General features: G+C 32.1%; 1 protein-coding gene and 1 long non-coding RNA gene across 10 annotated transcripts in view; one reads left to right on the forward strand and one right to left on the reverse strand.

The window, feature by feature from the left end:
* LOC146996594 (uncharacterized) overlaps nt 1-19,296 on the forward strand; it is a 269,877-nt gene that overhangs the window by 229,707 nt on the left and 20,874 nt on the right. The window lies entirely within an intron of this gene.
* The window catches only part of LOC146996596 (uncharacterized), a 315,837-nt gene that overhangs the window by 115,218 nt on the left and 181,323 nt on the right, over nt 1-19,296 (reverse strand). The gene's annotated exons all lie outside the window — the stretch shown is intronic.

Here is a 19,296-nt window from a genome sequence, read left to right on the forward strand (position 1 = left end):
AACTGTATGTTCTTTTCATTTTTAATGGCGACGTTCTCTTATTTGAAAGTACGTGGAATTAAATCCACAGCCCCGTAGTCAAGTTGTTTTTCCCGCCTTTTCTACAAGTGCAGTTATAGAATGTTCTGGAGATATTTAAAGCGAACTGGAATGGCTGACGAGGCCGACGTCATTTCTTGGAAGCTCCGCCTTTCCAGAGGCTATAAAAGTACTCGCAAAGGAATATCGGGGCCTTTTCTTAAATGACACGATGCAGTAAACTTCATACAAAAAGTTATTAGTAATTCTTTTTATTTACTCCGGATATCTGATTTTGTAACTGCTATTTCTCCTGAATAATAATAAATGGATCCTGTTTTTTTTAAAACTTATCGTCTGATAATTTAAGCTACGACTAAAGCTGGTACATCACATATATATATATATGTGTGTGTGCGTGTGTGATATATATGGATATATATTTCCTTTAGTGGTAGCGCATATATGTAATTACAAAATAATTTTTTAAAACATAATATAATCACGCTTAGTATTTTCGCGCATTAAGCTGCACAGTAAAGACATAAAGTGAGCAGTTTTGACCCAATTTTTCCCAAAGACCAAAAATTGAAATTCATAAGGAATAAATTTCAAATAATCTTATAAATACAAAGAAGAATTTAAAAAAATGTTAAAACCAAAACATTCCAAACAAGCAATATCCGAATGCACTACTCATTTTTCACGTCCCTCGCTTCCAAAAAACCTAATGCATCAACAGTGACGCCCAAACTAAAAGGTGGTTGATGATACGTTTTCACCACGAAGGTTTGGCGATCGGGTCTTCTAATTCCCAGTCGCTCTTTTAAAGGGAATGTAAATAAGGTATTTTTTCCCTCCTTTCAGCATGCCTTCGTGGTGGACGTTTAGGTTGGAATTCCAGTATTCCTCTTTTCTGCCTCTCAGAGTGGAATGCGACACTATGTTCTATGGTAATTACTGCTCATCTGGATGAGTACTGTCACCCCTCTTACTGTCTTAGTTTACTGTCTTAGTTATAGTACTGTCTTAGTTTGTGAAAGCTATTTAGAATCATCCTGTATTTATGTATGGATATACATTGGTATCAAATTTATTTTTTTATGAAATTAGAGACAGTATCGGAAAAAGTCTCACTGATTTATTTCCTCAAATATTATCTGACCTTGCGATATTTCCAGCAGATTGTAACGGCCTTTAATGTGATGATGGAAATAATGTGAGAGGAAACACAAACACATACCCTTAAAAAAGATTCGAGATTTCATTACTTATCTGGTACTGCTTTAATATGAATTTGATAGATATTGATGCAGTTATGTCTTCAATAATTGAACTTAGTTTTTTTTTGGTGCGTTTCAAATATTATTTACTTTATTTCCTGCATCCTAGAAGTGCAGGAAAGTTCTGACTAGTCAAGTGCATGTGACGCTGAAACCATTCCGCGAAACTAGATGTGAAGCGAAAACTGAAAGCTATTACATACGAACTTAATGTAATAGGTACCTTAAAAGCTCTGGGAGGAAATGATGAAAGATGCTCAACATTGTTGGTCCGAAAACCACACTTTCAGTTTTTCTGCTGCCAAAATTATTCAAAAAATATCTTCCATTGGAGAACTGGATTTTCTAGAGGCATTTCACATACATAAAAATCTTTCTGTTCTAGTTAACGATCCTAATTCCAATCCAAATTTGCCTTCGGCCTTTAAAGAAATTATGTTTTAGTTCTGGTTTCACCAACAGATGGCGCCACTTTCTTATTCTTGTCCAGGCTTTCTTATCTTATCTAATCATTATTTCCTATCTGGTTCATTTGCGGTTTTGCAGCTGAAGATGGTGGTTCGGTAAAACCATCGAAACTAGTCCTGTGAAAATTTTGTAAATATAACGCTGATTTTTGTTGTTTGACTTCTGAATTAGAAATACATCTAGTTAGCTGAAAACGACAGCAACATTTAAACTTTCTTTGTGCCTTGGTGTTCTGTTATACAATTCGTATTCAAGTTAACGAAGTTAACAAGCAATGCAAGAGGACGGTGTACAGTTAAATTATATCGTAGAACTTATAAATGTAACGCTACGGATTACTAGAGAGTTCCAAGGAAATGGATTTGGAAAATCTGAAGAAGATTCTGGAGATCTGATTACGTCTTTAGATAGTGTTGCTCAATTTATAAGGTATTTCTCTCGCCTTCTTAACATGTCTTCGTGGCGTAATGGTCAGCACACTCGGCACGTATTCGAGAGCTCGGAGGTTCCCGTCCCGGTGAGGGCATTGCTCATTTTCCACGTCTTCCGACTTCAAAATTACCTAATGACTCTACAAATTTAGTAACACTAGTGTACAACTATAAACGAAAGCAGGTTTCTTATAGAAAAAGAAATAAACCTATTTTAAGAAAAAGAAATTAATAAAACTATTTAATAATATTAATTTATTACATAGTTAACTATTTAACTATGTAATAAATTAATAAATTAATAAAACTATTTAGTTGTAACAGACATTGCTCTTTTGCCTTTGACAAAAGTATTGGAGTAGTTAAGCCATGGCTCTAATTTGAATACCATTTGCAACATCAAGAACTTGCAAAAATGTAAGGAAGATCCGAACACGAATTCTGAGTGCAATTCTAGTGAAGATCACCAATTGTAGTGAAGATCTGAACGCATGCTCTTCGCTGATGCAGACAATAAAGTAATTAATCTTTAAAACTCGCCGAAAAAATTTAAATGCAATTATAAGAAGCTTGCAAATGGTTTAAGTGACGCGAAATAAGACTTAAAAGACACCAATGCCTTAGATTTTCTATAGATTTAAAAGGGTTATCCCCCATGTTACCACAAACTGCGAACAATTATTTGGCAGTTTTTCAACATATTTATTTATGAAGAGAATTTGGCAAACATTTTCTAAAATGTGTCAACAGCACTGATAATTTTTTGCAAATATCGATGTCAGTAACGTCAGTAAAACTTAAATTTAAAACTGATATAAATTTTCTGCAATATTCAGTGAATGAAGAACGATTAAGAGATCTTTCTTTAATAACAGCAGAAAGGTACAGTGCAACTTTCGTCAGACCTCGACAAATAAATTAAAATGTTTGCTGCTCAAAAAGCAAAGAAAGTTGAAAATTTAAGGAATGTAGGAAATGTTATCTAAAAAGAAAAGAAGTGAAGAAAGAAAAAAATATTTCGTGATTTAATGCGACATATTTATGGGGATTAAAGCCAAATTATATGAAAGGTGATAGAATTTAAGTTTAACAATTTAAAAAGTGAAACTCTGTTTTATAGTGAATGCCGCAAAATGCCAAAACGAAATTATAGCCCTTCTGGGCGAATTACAACCTTGTACCTTTTTGGCTAAAAATAAACCAAACTAATTACGTAAATAAATTTGTCAGCATGGCAGCGTATGTTTATAAATTCTTCGTTACAGTGTTAAGTATTGGCATACATTTTTTTATTTTATTTAGTCTTTTTTAAAACAGTACAAAACTTTTTGTTGGTTTTTATTACTAACTTTTTGCATGTTGAAGATTATTTATTAAACAGCAACGTTCTTCGCACTAACCCGACATAAAATATCAAGATTTGTAAAAATAGCGTATTTTTACAGTTCCCGATAGAATATTAAGTGTTGCCATACATTCCTGTGTATTCGCTAATCTACCTCTTTAAAACCTAGCCGCTCATGTGACTAGCCGCTTAAAATAATTAACCTAAAAAAGTGTATAATGATGTCAATGAGTCGAAAGGAATGTAATTTCATGAAAATATTTAATATTTCTGATCAAACATCTTATGATTTTAATACATTTTATTTAAATCAATCATATTAAAAAGTAGAAAAAATACTCGCAATTTAACGTTTTTAAATCACTTAATTCATCCTTTAGTAATGTTCTAAATAAAATATAAAAGTCAAATATCTTGAGCGTTACTGAATGACAAAAACCTGCAGCGTTGAAGATAAAAGTATTTTATTTCCAGCAGTGGCAATACATTGCTTTCAAATAGCCGAGTTATTTAATTAAAACTGGAAGATAAATAAATGTTACATTTTTTCGAATGGCAACAGTCTAGCGCGCTGGAAATAAAAATGTTTTATTTTAAACTGCGTTGCCAATGCTCGCCTCCAGATCACTCAATTTATTCATCAAAAATTAAATGCAAAATATAATTTTTTTTAATTCGAAATTAAGAATTCTGGCTTCAATTTACTTATGTTTGAGTGCAAAACTACGTGTACTGAAAACGTCGTGGCTGTAGGTGATGTCATTTTTTTCACAGCGTGATTAACATACACACATACATACAGATTCTCCACTATTCAATTTCTTTTACAATAATGCTTGACGATAACATTTGGTTGCAACAATATGGAAAGTGATACGGACAAGACTGAGTTCCGACTTAAGCGTGTGCTATGTCATATAATACACTGAGGTAAGCTTTTTTTAAAACATTTTAATGTTTTCATGAACGAATTTATTGAAAATATCCTACATTTTGTATTACTGAAAAAATATCTATTTTGTTTAATATTATGTAAGAGCTACATCGCAGTTTTGAATACATTTGTATGATTATTGAAAAATGAGTTCTTCTAAAAACTATTGATAAGCAAAAAAATGTTACGTAAATTCTGATAAGTTCTGCAAATAAAATAATTATTGATAATAAATTGTGTAGCATTTTTCCCATGCCATGGAATGTATAATTTTAAAAAGAACCTGGTTTAGGGTACCCCATCTTCTAACTTGCAGCGGCCCCCGAAATTACTTAAATAGGCCCCTCTCTCAGAGTAAACAAAAGTAAATTTACAAAGAACAATCCATAGTAGTACTATGTTTATAAGATACGTATAAGAAAAAATAAGCTTGTAACCTCTTCAATCGATATATAATTTTTTTTTTCTTGTTTCTACAACTTATTTAGACTAGAATGGCAATGGTAAAAATAAAAATATGTTGTAGATTACTGTTTTAGAAGATCGATGTCTTAAAAGTAGTAAATAATTTTTCTTAAAATATAGTTGTGAAAAGTTATTCTTAAACATTAAAATAGCGTGTTTGTGATGTAGCAGCGGTTACACGTTCTTTAACTGAATGCAGTGGAATGTTTATGAGACGATAATTAGATCACAGATCACAATAATTTTTTTATTATAATCCGATAATTTATATGCAACTTTTAGTCATCCCGTGCATTTTTGAAGCAAGACTAAACAATCGCATCAAATTGTGTATACACTCAAAATAGGATAAATTAATTGTAAATTAATATTCATAAATTATGCCTTTAAATAAATCCTCCAGCAAAACAAATCTTTTAATAACGTTATTAATATTTCATTTTTACTTATTTATATTTCTGTAGCTGATTGTATAATCATAGTTCAAAATTTGCGAAATCATATTACTACGAATTGGTGAGCAAAATTCGAATTAAATCTCAGCATTAACCTGTTATTCATGAATGTTATTAGAATATTTAAAGTGTTAAGTGGATTAGAAACAACAGAATATTTTGAAGATTTAATGGTAAGATTAGCTGAAACTTAAGAAGGTGTATTTTTAGTCCCTTGTACGAAGTAAAGTAAATATTGTTATGGCGAAAAATTTAACGTATAGTATTTAAACAAAAATATCCATTTTTAACACTCTCGAATCCATTTGAACGATTTACGCACGTATGTATCCCGCATAATGCAAAAATGAGTAACTATAGACCTTTGAAATTTTGTAAATAAGACTGTTATAACATGTAGTTGTGCGCCTCTCTTTTTTGTTTCAATTAAAAAACTGATATATATATATATATACTCAGCTCGGGTTTTTTTCCCTTTCTCGGTTAACTTAAGCTTTTTTATTCTTATGTGTTGGTAAATTGGACATTTTTTACTTTAATAGTAACTATATTATATTGCGGTTAAGGTTTTTATGCCTTTAGCATGCAATAGTTTCATGGAATAGTTGTAGAATGCATGCAATAGTTGTAGAATTATCAACAAATTAAAAGTTTAAGTGTCGCTAACGATGCCGCCATTTGTTGAAACTCTTAGCAGAATAGTGAATCAACTCAGTTGCTGCATCAACTTAAAGTCTTTTCGCCCAGTGGGAGCAACAGTTTTGTCTTTCTGCCCGTTGGGAGAATTGCTTGTTTTGGCCTAGAGACACAAATTGCAATTGTAGAAATTATTTTTTTAACTATTTTAAGTGTGTTTGTTGTTTTGGATTTGCTTCATTTTAAAAAAATTGCATTTTAAAAACCAAAAAGAAACTTTCAATTTTGTGCTCCAAAAAATCTGCTTCCTTGCCCGCTGGTCGATTTGCTTGTTTTTGCGAAGAAACTCTTATTTTAATTGTGAAAATTGCTTTTTACTTCCTTGTACGAAGTAGAAAGGCAGTATTGTAATCGCGAAAAGTTTCAGAACGTTGAAATTTTGTATATAGGACTGCTATAGCATGTAGCACCTCGTATTTTGGTTGCAATAGACCTCACCAAACGTATATAAATATATTTATATATATATCCACTCTGTTACCCGGCTCACTGATCTTAGTTTCTTTACTCTTATATGTTTGTAAATTGTGCATTTTTTGCTTTAAAAAATGATTTAATTATGTTGTTCTTATCTTCCGGTTAAGGTTTTTATGCTTTAGGAAATCTGCAAGCAATATTTGTACAATTATCAACAATTTAAAAGCTGTTTAAGTGCGGTTAAGCCTAATACTTAAATAACATGGCGGACATGTTTTTTTACATTTGAAACAGCAGAATATTAGATTTGTTGCCAATCTAGAGAGACTAAGCTTCGCAACAACAAAGATAACGCCTTCATTTAGTATTGCGAATTAAATCATGCTTAATCCTTTCTGGAATTTCTTCGAGGGTGTTTAAGATTTACTTCGTAATGTTTAATATAGATATTTGGATTTTATGTATTTTTGCCTTGTCGCGAAGTGAGAACTGAATTAATTGAATGAGAAATACTACAATCGTCTGTGAAAAACTGTTTCTTTTTTGTGTTATGTGCTTAATTTCTTTTATGCGTCGTTCTATATTTATTATAGTATTCGAATAGAACATGTGACAACGATTGGATAATTCTTCAAATGATATAGATTTTGTGCATTCTGAGTTATAATGTGGACGAAATATAAACGCTGTTAAGTGAACCTAGCTCCAGAGTGTTGCTATGGTAAACAAATATAGGGATTTTTAAAGCGAGCGTTTAGTCTATTGTGGTTTATGCACTATCGATGAAGTAGATTTAATTCAATCCAATAAGTTTAAATGAAATGCAGGAAAAAATGGGTATAATTTAATATTCCGTACATGGAAGTAACGTGGCGTACAAATAAGAGTTTTTTCATTGTTTTATGTTTTTCTGTATTTTACACTTTTTAATGAAGATGTTTTGATATTTTATGTATTTTTGCCTTGCCAAGAAATGAGAACTGAGGTTATTGAATGAGAAATATATCTCTAATGAACTTCGAAAGAATAAGTTCAAGTCAAATGCATCAAAATGTGTGTATATTTTAAGAAGGCGTACAAGGAAGTCATGTGATGTCCATATTAGATATTTTATTTAGCACTGCAATTCAAAATTGAAAAAGGGTTATTACCAAAATTTAAAATCGAAATTAACTTCATAATATATTATATTTATGTTATATACATATATAGTTCAATTATATATATAATTACGTAATGTGTGTAGATATTATAAACTTTATAACAAATGAAACTTTTCTAATAATCATATGTAAATCATATTTATGCGCATAATTATCTAGTGCAGTTATTTGGGATTTGAAAATGTTTCTTATGGGCTTTGATATTTTTCCTTGTATAAGAATAGAAAATGCTTCATTTCTGGACATTTATTTATTATGAAATCAGAAATGTATATGTCTGCGTATTTTATGCCATTTGAGCAAGAAAAGTTATTATTGGTATAAAATATTTCAGAACATTTAAAATTAATTAGAATTCCTATATATGCGTAAGAAATACTTATATATAAAAACACTTTTCTCAAAGTATTGCGGAACATATGACTATAAGCCTTAAAGAATTGAATTGGGAGTGCAGGCAGAATCCGAAGCACCTGTTCGAGAGAAGCTTATTATAGAGACATTATTCATCCCTTTTATTCTTTCTTTTTAGAGAAGATTTTTGAGACTCTCAACAGCGGTTTATGAAAGATTTGACAAAGCTGCAGATCAGTGAAACATTTCATCCGGATAAGTGAATGAATGAAAGAGATTACATGTCTCAAACTCGACAGCCGTGAAATATTGTCGACAGTCCTATATACAAGCTGGTTGCTTTTATTACCCTTGATATGCACGTCTTTGTAATACTTTGTGCAGTAACGAAAACAGGTGGTTTCGAAGAGTTGTTGTAGGCCCTTTCAGAACCACTTTCAGAAAGAAGAATGATTGATAATAAAACATGAAAAGATATAAAAAAATAATTTTTATTCTTCATAGATATGCAACCTCTTCTTTGTGTTCAAAACCTTCTTTTCGAGGGGAGGAGGAGATTATCAGACAAGGTGTAGAGTTTTCTAGTATGCTTTGGAATCGTACACTGTAAACCTTAGCTGAAAAGACTAAGTAGCCAGTTCTCGCTAGGTCTTCTAAGAAACAGATGACTGCAGAAGAAGGTTTAAGTAACATTTTTATTTGAACCTAGCAGAAAATTCATACGCTTGGGGCTCACAATCTACGACCACTTGTGGCTAAGTAACTTAACAGGAAAATAAGATGTTCACTGAGCAAAAGACAGTTCTATATCTCCCGTTCTACTGGGCCGCTTGACGAAATTTAAATTGCGTTTTTCATGTCTCGGAAACACGACTTAGGATATATATTAGATTTATATATAATATTGCTCTAATATACGTATTTTGACATAAAATCTAACTTTTTCTGAAATAACCTAATCAATTATTTTACATGTTTCGATTCTACAATTGAAATTATGCCTAGATATTAAATTTTGTAATTTTTGGTAACAAATTTATGGAGAAATTAAAAAATTTAACTTGGCGCACTTTTTTTAATTTGCACCAAGAATAATTCATTTTTCGAACTTCTTAATTTATAGCAACCTATTTTCCTTTCCTCATCGTTCATACCTTCAAATAATTTTAACAAAGTGCTCTTCAACCACATTTTCGTTATTATCGCTTATAATAAATACGCCAAATTTCAAAACGCGTCAATACGTTCACGTGTATCTTAGGAAATTTTGAATAAAAAAACTCTAATTTTTTTCAGGTATGCTTAGAAATACATCTATTTGAAGATGATGGTAAAAATTTTATAGTTTGTTATTCAAAATGCTTTACGAAACATTTATAAAAATTATTTTAAAATAAAAATTTTAAATATAAATCATAAAAAATGGGTGAATTTTATTTGGAATGAACCTAAATTTTGAGATTTCAAAGGAAGAATCGAACAAGTTTAATAAAAAAAAAGAGATATTAATAAATGTATACCAAAATCTATTAACATTGAGGAGCTAAAATTTTGAGAGCTAATTTTTTAAAAACTACTCTTGCGAATTTTACAAAGCTTGGCAGTTTGCGTAATTTGAGTTGTAGAATTGAAATATGGAAAACTTCGGCATGTCATTTCAGAAAAAATCTGATTTAGTGTCAAAATACCTATATTAGAAGAATGCTGTATATAAATTTAATACATAACCTAAGTCGCGCTTTTGGGACATGAAGAACGCAAATTAAATTTCGTCAATCGGGCCAGGAAAACGCGATACACAGAACTATCCCATTTGTAGTCCAAAGCGGCTTTGTTCCTAATAGACTACTGTTTTCGTTTTGCGGTTTTGCGTCGAATCACTCTGAATGTCCGTTTCCCTTTTTAAACTGTTGCCACCGAATATTATCGCACTGTACTATATTTGAAGAAATTAAATAATGAAGAGTCTGCATAAATGTATGTATATTTCGGGCATATTGATAAAACAGCAGTACCTAGAGCTATGCAGTTTTGAATGACGTTATCCTTCTGCGAATATTTGCAACTAGAAGAACAAATTTGAAATTTGGAATTTGGTTTATGATCGATTTTATATTTTGTAAAACATTAATGAATTTTTGATCAGCAAACTCAAGAATTTCAAAACGAGCCATGGCAACGTTGTACAGAAAAAACATTCCAAGCGAGCAGCGGTAACACTGTGCGGAATAAAACATTTCTATCTCCAGTTAGCGAGATCCTTTCCTGGAATTTTTGAAGTTACGTTGGTTTTAAATATTTTGTGATTTTGCTGTTGAATTAAATTTAAAAAGTGAAAAATGAGATATTTAGTAAATAAAGTTAATACACAAAACGTTAATTAAAAAAATAATTTACAAGTCCTTTTACTAAGTAAGAAGATCATTTTTATGATTAACTGAGAGAAGACTGAAAAACACAGAAAAATATATGCCAGAATTTAACGCCGCATTGCAACAGAAAGAACTCTGTGTCTCTCTTCTTTCCGGGAGGGAAAAAAAAAAAAAAAAAAAAAAATCTGAAATGTTTCAGATTTTAAATTACGTCCAAAGGGGCGTTTTTTTAACGTTTTGAGTGTTACCTTTATTTATTAAATATCATGTTCTTTGCACTTAAACCATAAAATTCAGTTCAAGAGCAATATCGCAAAATAATGTTAAATCAAGCATATCTTTAGAATTTCCGATATACACAGTCTCGCGAGCTGGAGATAAAAGTATTTTTTTTCTATATAACGTTGCCATTTCTCGCTTTTAAAGCATTGAGTTTGTAAATCAAAAATTCGTTAAAGTTTTACAAAATATAAAATCTATAATAAAACAAATTCCAAATTTGAGATTTCAGATGCCCATATTCGCAGTAGGATTTCGTCATTCAAAATTCGATGGCTCTATGTACCATTGTTTTATCACAATGCGAGAAATAGACAATCATTTATGCAGATTTTTCATTATTTAATTTCTTCAAATATAATGCAGGACTCTAACATTTTGTGGCAACAGTTTGAAAAGTGAACCGACGTTTATGAGTCCGACTCAAAATGCCAAAACGAAAGCAATAGCCCTTCGGGACTGAAATCCCTTTGGACTAAAAAAAAAAAAAAAAAAAAAAAAAAAAAAAAACGAAATTATACTTCATTCGCAATTGTTTATCTCATTAGTGGCGTTTGCAACTTTTGCGCTTACCTAAATTATTCCTCCTTCCTCACGGAATTGGGCAACAGCTGGCTTTAATTCTCCTGGAATCATCAATTCCTGTAGGATTCATAATGCAGTGAAGCTTCCTATCAGCAACAGGACTACGCAATATTGTTTAAAGTCTCATGCCATTACTCCGAGAGGCACGAATTTTCTCATACACCACACACTTGTTTTTGTTAATCTTTTAAACACTGAACCCAATCTTTTCCTATGCTGTCGCAGCTAAAGTATGACCATCACATTTCTATCACCTAAACTTTGTCGTTTTGCAACAGAGCTACTTAAACCGGTAAACACAGCAGCACGGTGTGAAGCTTGCTTCTAAAGTCAAATTCCTCCCTAGCAATTTCTTATGTCATTAGCCCTGAAGGGCTATTAATTTCGTTTTGGCATTTTATGTCGAATCACTATAAAGGGCATATCAGTTTTCAAATTCTTGCCGCCAAATAGTGTTATCACCCTATATTACATTTAAAGAAATTAAATAATTAACAATTTGCATGAATGTATGTACGTTTCTCGCATCTTGATAAAACAACGGTACCTAGAGCCATCCAATTTTGGATAACGTAATCCTCCACCCGAATATAGGTATCTGGAAGCATAAATTTGGTATTTGTTTTATTATCCATTACATATTTTGCAAACCTTTAACGAATTTTTGATTAACAAACTCAATGATTTCAAAGCGAGTAGTGGCAACGTTGTGCAGCAAAAACATTTTTATCTCCAGCGCGCGAGACTGTGTATCGGAAGTTCTAAAGATACGCTCAATTTAAAACTATTTTGAAATATTGCTCTGAATTTTATGGTTTAAGTGCGAAGAACGTGATATTTAGTAAATAAAGGAAACAGACAAAATTTTAAAAAAACGCCCCCTTGGACGTAATTTAAAATCTGAAACCTTTCAGATCTATTTTTTATTGTTTTTTTCTTTTAAAGTTTATTTATTTATTTAAGGCAATAGACATACCCGAAAGTCGCACAAAATTATTACTATGAAATTTTCTTGCATTAATTCCGTTTTCTCTTACCATATTAACATGTAGGGATTTATATTTATTTTAAAATAACCAATTTTATTTAATTTGTTATTCTTTCCTATAAACCTTAATTTCCCTAATTTTCAGTGCCATAATATTTAAATTTGGTAGCGCGAGTGAAGGAATGCAGCTTACCATTTGAAGAAAGAATTTAAAAACGGAGGTTCAGTAGGAAAGAGGGAGAGTTATATTATTGTCATCACTTCTGCTGCTTAAGCTTCTGCTCCCAGAATTATTGCGCCCACCAGCGGCCGAGCGGTAAAGTCGCTGAACACTAGTAGTTCGGTCCGAGGTTCGAATCCCGCGAACGGGCTGGCTGCATGAGTGTTTTCGTGGTTTTCCTCATGTGTAACGTGTATACGAGCCAGTTTTCCTTAGAAAGTCCTCCACGAAGGCATCCCTCCTATTAGGTAGATAGCCCTCGAGGCTTTTCCGTAATTAAATAACCTAACCTAACCAGAATTATTGCTGGTTCTCGTCGCTAAATTCCATTTACTTCCTGCCACTAGTTTCCGACGGGGGGTTAAGAAACAGGAATCATTCTGAGCCCTGTAGTTTAATTCAACGATTTGTACTATTTGTACATTTTAAATTTTTAAGTTAATAAAGGTACATTTAAACCTTTTTCTGTGCAGTTATTACTCTTACAGTTTTCACATAGGAGTTACTGCAGTGGGCTCTATAAACATATCATCCGTATTGCTAAATCTAAAATCTTTCAGAGTTACCTATTAATATACTATTTTGATTCAACCTGGAAAGGTAACGTCATCGTGTTTCTGAGATGAAATTTAGTCATGCTAAAATGTGGTTCCTTTATAAATTTAAAAGGAAACTGATTCTGGACGTAAAACTTCCTCTTGCTTGTTAAGCATATAACATGAATTATTCAGCTTTATTATAGACAGATAGAATAAAAAAAAAATCCATTTAAAAATACATTACATTTTGAAGAAAATGCATTTCATGTTTTTGAGATGCAAGAAGTGTAGTGGAAAGGAAACCATAAGAACTTTACTAATGATATATTTATGTTATTTGTAACTTCTTTCCTCTAGTTTGAGTCAATGATAAATGTCATAGAGAGAGAATTCAGAAAGTTAACGTAACTACGTCGTAACTGATACACATCATTTTTATGGATTTTATGGAAGTAAAAAAAAAGGGGGGAAATATATTTTGCATAAAAATGACGGATATTCCTTGTCTGCGTGTACAATTTACTAAAAGGATTTTAAAACTATTGATCTAAAAGAAGGTACGATGAAATTATATTTCACGGACTAGCGTGTTTACACATCCTACATTTTTTTCCTTTGTAAAATATCTTGTGAACTTATTTATTTATTACAAGACATTTTTACATACATACATACATTATTCTTTACAACAACTTTTATTTAGACATCTGACGGTCTTATGTGAATGCAAACCCATTTTAAGATTCAGAACATTGTAATTATATTATTAAAGTCATATTCTGACCTCACAGTGACCACCTTCTTAGCATGCCTTCGTAGTGTAGTGGTCAGCACGCTTGACGTGTATTCGTGAGGTCTACGGTTAAAGTCCCAGCGAGAGCATGCTCATTTTTTATCTTACCTACTTCGAAATACCTAATGTCTCTACAGTGGTGCCCGAACTAAAATGGTGATGATGATTCTCCACCACCAGGATTTGGCGAGTGGGTCTTCTTAATCCCCAGTCGCCCTTAAAAAGGGGTAGTATATAAGGTGTTTCTTCCGCCTTCTTAGCATACCTTCTTAGTGTAGTGGTCAGCACGCTTGGCGCGTATTCAAGAGACCCGTGTTTCGAGTCCCGGTGAAGGCGTTGCTCATTTTTCATCTTTCCTACTTCAAAATACCTAATGTCTCTACAGTAATGCCCGAACTAAAATGGGGATGATGACTCTCCACCCCCAGGATTTGGCGACTGGGTCCCCTAATCCCTAGTCGCCCTTAAAAAGGAGAAATATATAAGGTATTTCTTTCGCCTTCTTAGCATGACTTCGTAGTGTAGTGGTCAGCACGCTCGGCGCGTATTCGAGAGACCCGTGTTTCGAGTCCCGGCGAAGGCGTTGCTCATTTTTCATCTTTCCTGCTTTCAAGAATTACCTAATGTCTTCACAACTTACATAAATATATATAAAATTTGCTTTTCAATCACTCTGTAAAATATTACTAGTATCTATAATGGCAAAAAAGCTATTTCGTTTTTATAAGTTTCTACATCTTACTTTAGTTCTTATAAGTAAACAAAATGCTTTAAACTTCATATTAATGCGGTATTTACATACTTTCAGGGACTCTAATAGAAGAAATTCGGTTTTTTTCCCCTGTGAAATTGCTGAGCTTGAAGCTACTTAATAATAATTAACAAAACATTTACTTTTAATCTAATAATTAAATTTTGTTTTTTATTTGTGATGATACGTTTAATTAAAAGTAAATATTCTGATATAAAATGCAAATCTCTTAAAGATATCAGTTAGATAAAGCATTTCTGACTATATAAACAAAATAATTTCTTACCGCCCGTTAAATCCTGATTGCAATAAAAAAAGAGGATCATTAATTCAAAAACAAAACAAACAAGCGCTATTTATCATATCTTAACACTATCCGCTTTGACAACCCCCTGATACTTAACTTGCAAAGGATAAGATATTTTTTAGAACGCTTATGAAAAAAAATTAAAATGTTCAGATTTTACTTTCCAAACACTATCATTAATTATAAGCTAAATATTTAAACCAGCGTAAAAATGTTTTCAAGAATCATCTAACTTCGTCTCGAACATCGATCGATAAACACGTTTATTTTTTTAAAAAAACTTCTTAGAAGACTGGGTTGTAAAACAGAAAACAATGTTAGATTTAATTATAGCAGGAATATCGTATAGAATAAGTTAAATATTAAAAAATGCTGTATTAAATGAAAATTACTATTATGTTCAAATTATTTTCTCTTTATTTATTTACTCGTACATTAAACTCATTTCAAGTAGGTGTAAACATTACACATGGGTGCATTTATCTTTACGAAGAGCTTTTATATTTAAATTTTAAACGCTAAGCAGAGGGACTGATAAATGGCGCTTTATTGCAAACATATATTTATTTTCTTTAATATCTATAGAGAGAAAATTATTGTAGAGGCATTAGAATTTTATTAAGCAGGAGATTTGAAAAATTAGCAACCGGGAATCCAACCATGGACGCCTGAAATACGCGCCCAGCGTGTAGACCACCGCACCACGAAGGCAGGAGAAATACCTTACATACTTCCCTTTTAAAGAGCGACTGGGGGTTTTTAGGGGACCCAATCGCCAACTTCTGTGTGTGGTGAATCATCATCCACCACCCTTTTTAGTTCGGGCGCCACTGTTGAGACATTGGGTATTTTTCGGAACCAGGAGACTTAAAAAATGGGCAACGTCTTCTCCGGAAATACAACCATGCACTTCTGGAATACGCATCCAGCGTGCAGACCACTACACTACGAAGGCATGCTAAGAAAGCGGGAGAAATACCTTAAAATCTTTTCAGAATCACAAAATACATTTGTGTTTGTGAACGACAAATTCCAGTACCACTGAGTTATATGACTTGAATGTTGCATGAACTGCACAATACTTTGCTTTGGGCAAAACATTTAGTTCTGGATTATGGAACATAAAATATGTTCATTTACACTTAAATTTGGACTCTAGAGATCAGACTTGATTCTTTCATGACTATATACAGTGGTGGCCAAAACTGTGGACACTTTTGGAAATTTTTATGTTTTTGAACTTTGTATGCTTATAGAAAATGTTACGTTTCGCAAAATGCAAACTTGTATATTTCATTTTAAAGCGAATTTATTACTGAATTCAATACAAAACGCAAAATTCAATTATTTGCAATACAAAAAAAGTTATATGTACTTTAATATAAATAAAAAACATAGATATGAAGTGGTTTGTAATGTCTAGCTTTCCTGGCCAATCACTGTTCTTGTTCTGAGAACCAATCAAATGTTATAAACTGCCAGTAAAAGCTGACGTCATGTTTCCACTTGAAACAATTCATTATTTTGCTTTCTTCTGTAGAAGGAGGACCTGTTTCTTATACACTGCAATGACAAGTAGGAATTTTTGTAAAAATTTTTAATATTTAGTCAAGAAGCAATGACATCAAATAAAAGAGTAGATTGGACACCTAGAAAGAGATGTAATATTATTGTATTACGAGAACGTGGTCTTTCCTGTGCTGAAATTGCAAGACAGGTGGGTGGCTCAATGACTACATCTGGAGTCCGAAAGTTTTGTTTACGATATCAGGACACAAATTGAATAAAAAACAAAGAAGGAAAAGGCCGAAAAAGGTGCACCACATCTATTGATGACAGAAGAATAAAACGACTATGTTTCCAAGATAGAAAAATGTCATCAACGGCCATCAGAAGTGATCTCAATGATGCTGGTGTTTCTGGTAGTTCACGAACGATCAGGAGAAGATTAACAGATGTTGGACTGAGAGGTAGAATTCCACGAAAAAAGCCTTATCTTAATTTTCAGCAACGACAAAAAAGACTACAGTGGGCCAAGGAACACATTAATTGGACAGATGATCAGTGGTCACAAGTTATATGGAGTGATGAAACTAAGATATCGTTATTCGGTGGTGATGGGCGAAAATATGTAAGACGTAGAATAGGAGAAGAGCTACATCCTGACTGCATTCAAGCAACTGTCAAGAGCCCAGTTAGTGTTATGATTTGGTCATGCATGTCAAAAGATGGTATTGGTCGCCTTCATGTCATCGATGGGACACTGAATGCCAGAAAAGACATTGACACTATTCTAGAACCAAAGCTTCTACCTTCCATCAGAGATCTCTTTCCCAACAATGCTTCGTTTATTTTTCAGCAGGATTTTGCTCCTTTCCACACGGCCAAAATATCGAAAGAGTGGTTTCGTACAAAGAGCTTTAAATTGTTGTCATGGCCAGGAAACAGTCCTGACCTCAATCCTATCGAAAATTTTTGGCACCGTTTGAAAACTCTTGTCCGAATGAGGGGCGCATCAAATAAAAGGGAACTAATTGAAGCTATAATTGTTTCCTGGCATCCTGTAATAACGAAAGAAGAGCTTTAAACTCTTGTCAGCTCAATGAAACGTCGATGTGAAGCTGTAATCAAAAATAATGGGTACCCAAGTACTGATAACTCACTGCAATCATCATTATCTAATGTATATCGATAACTATTATCGTTTAACTTTTTTTGTATTGCAAATAATTGAATTTTGTGTTTTGTATTGAATTCAGTAATAAATTCTCTTTAAAATGATATATACAAGTTTGCATTTTGTGAAACGTAACGTTTTCTATAAGCATACAGAGTTCAAAAACATAAAAATTTCCAAAAGTGTCCAAATTTTGGCCACCACTGTACTTCATTTCAATAGCGTGCAGATTCTGAATGGGATGTTGATTATTACTGTTCATTTACTTGTGTTTGTCTATTATATATGACTGACATTTATCTATGATCTTCTACTTTAAACGTTTTGCATTTATTGTTATCATGTTTGTTACTGCAGGCGGCTGTCAATTCCTATCTTAACTATTCTGGAAAATCTTAATATAATAACTTCAGATGTATTTCCGCAACGTACGCAATAAATACAAATAACTCTGTATATTGTACAAATGTAAACTTTGAAATTTGACTTTGACATTTTAGTGCCCGTTTGATCTGTTTTGGCCCCGACCTAAGGTTGTGGCCAGTAGATAGTAGATGGTTTTACCTCTGAGTAACATATTACGTTTGCTTTCTTTAGGCTAACTTTCTTTAGGCAGAGTTAAGCCCAGCATAGATGCTTTCAAAAAATTAACTTTAAAAAATGTTTATAGGACAATAGTGTATCAGAATTTAGAATTGAGTTCCTATAAAAATATTTAAAAAATTCAGTATTTTGAAAGGAAGCATATAAATATCAATCCAAAATCCAAGCCATTTCTAAATTTCTTTACAAATAATAAAAAATATTAGGAAACTTCCACTTCTAATTCTTCTATAATATTGTGTAACAGTGAATAACAGTGAATAATAACAGTGAATCTTCTATAATAACAGTGAATGCGGGAAGTGCTTATTTACATACTTGAATACCTCGCGTAATTTCAAATTTATCTTTTATGAATCGACTGTTTCAACAGCTGTACCAACTGGATAACAGTTGTGTTTTAATTAAAATAATTTATTTTAATTTTCCCAATTTGGCGCTGGATTTACATCAGTAGGGTCTCGGCGTTAAAATAGGATGTACACTGCGCAAAGAAAAGGGGCAGTTCTATATTTCCTCCGTCTACTGAGCCGACTGACAAAATTCAACTTGCGCTTTTTCATGTCTCGAAAGCGTGACTTGGGATATGTATTAGATTTATATATAGCATTGTTCTAATATAGGTATTTTGAAACACAATCGGACTTTTTCTGAAATAACCTGCCAATGTTTTTCCATATTTCCATTCTACGACTCATATTATGCCAAACTACAAAGTTTCGTAAAAATCGCACGAGTAGTTTTTTAAAAATAGCTCTCAAAAGTTAAGCTTTTTAATGGTAATTGAATTAGATATATATTTATTAATATGTCTTTTTTTAATAAACTTACCTGATTCCTTCTTCCAGAATTTGAAATTTAGGCTTAATCCGAATATAATTCTCACATTTTTTTTGATTTATTTTTAAAATTTGTATTTTTAAATATTTTTTATAACTTTTCCGAAAATAATTTTGTTTTATAACCTATAAAATTTTTTATATTATCTTAAAGTAGATGCATTTCTAGGCACACTTCCAAAAATTTAGAGTTTTCTTTTTTTAAACGAAATGCTAAACTGTCAGTCTGGCCTTTATTTCAAATAATTTTAATGTGTTGAATTTGCTACTAAATAGCGCTTTTTAACTTAAAAATAAACAAATTATTTAACCTT

The sequence above is a fragment of the Stegodyphus dumicola genome, chromosome 7, assembly GCF_044657685.1.
Source record: "Stegodyphus dumicola isolate Sdum_Otavi_A_Nest chromosome 7, ASM4465768v1".
In the NCBI taxonomy this organism is placed as follows: Eukaryota; Metazoa; Arthropoda; class Arachnida; order Araneae; family Eresidae; genus Stegodyphus; species Stegodyphus dumicola.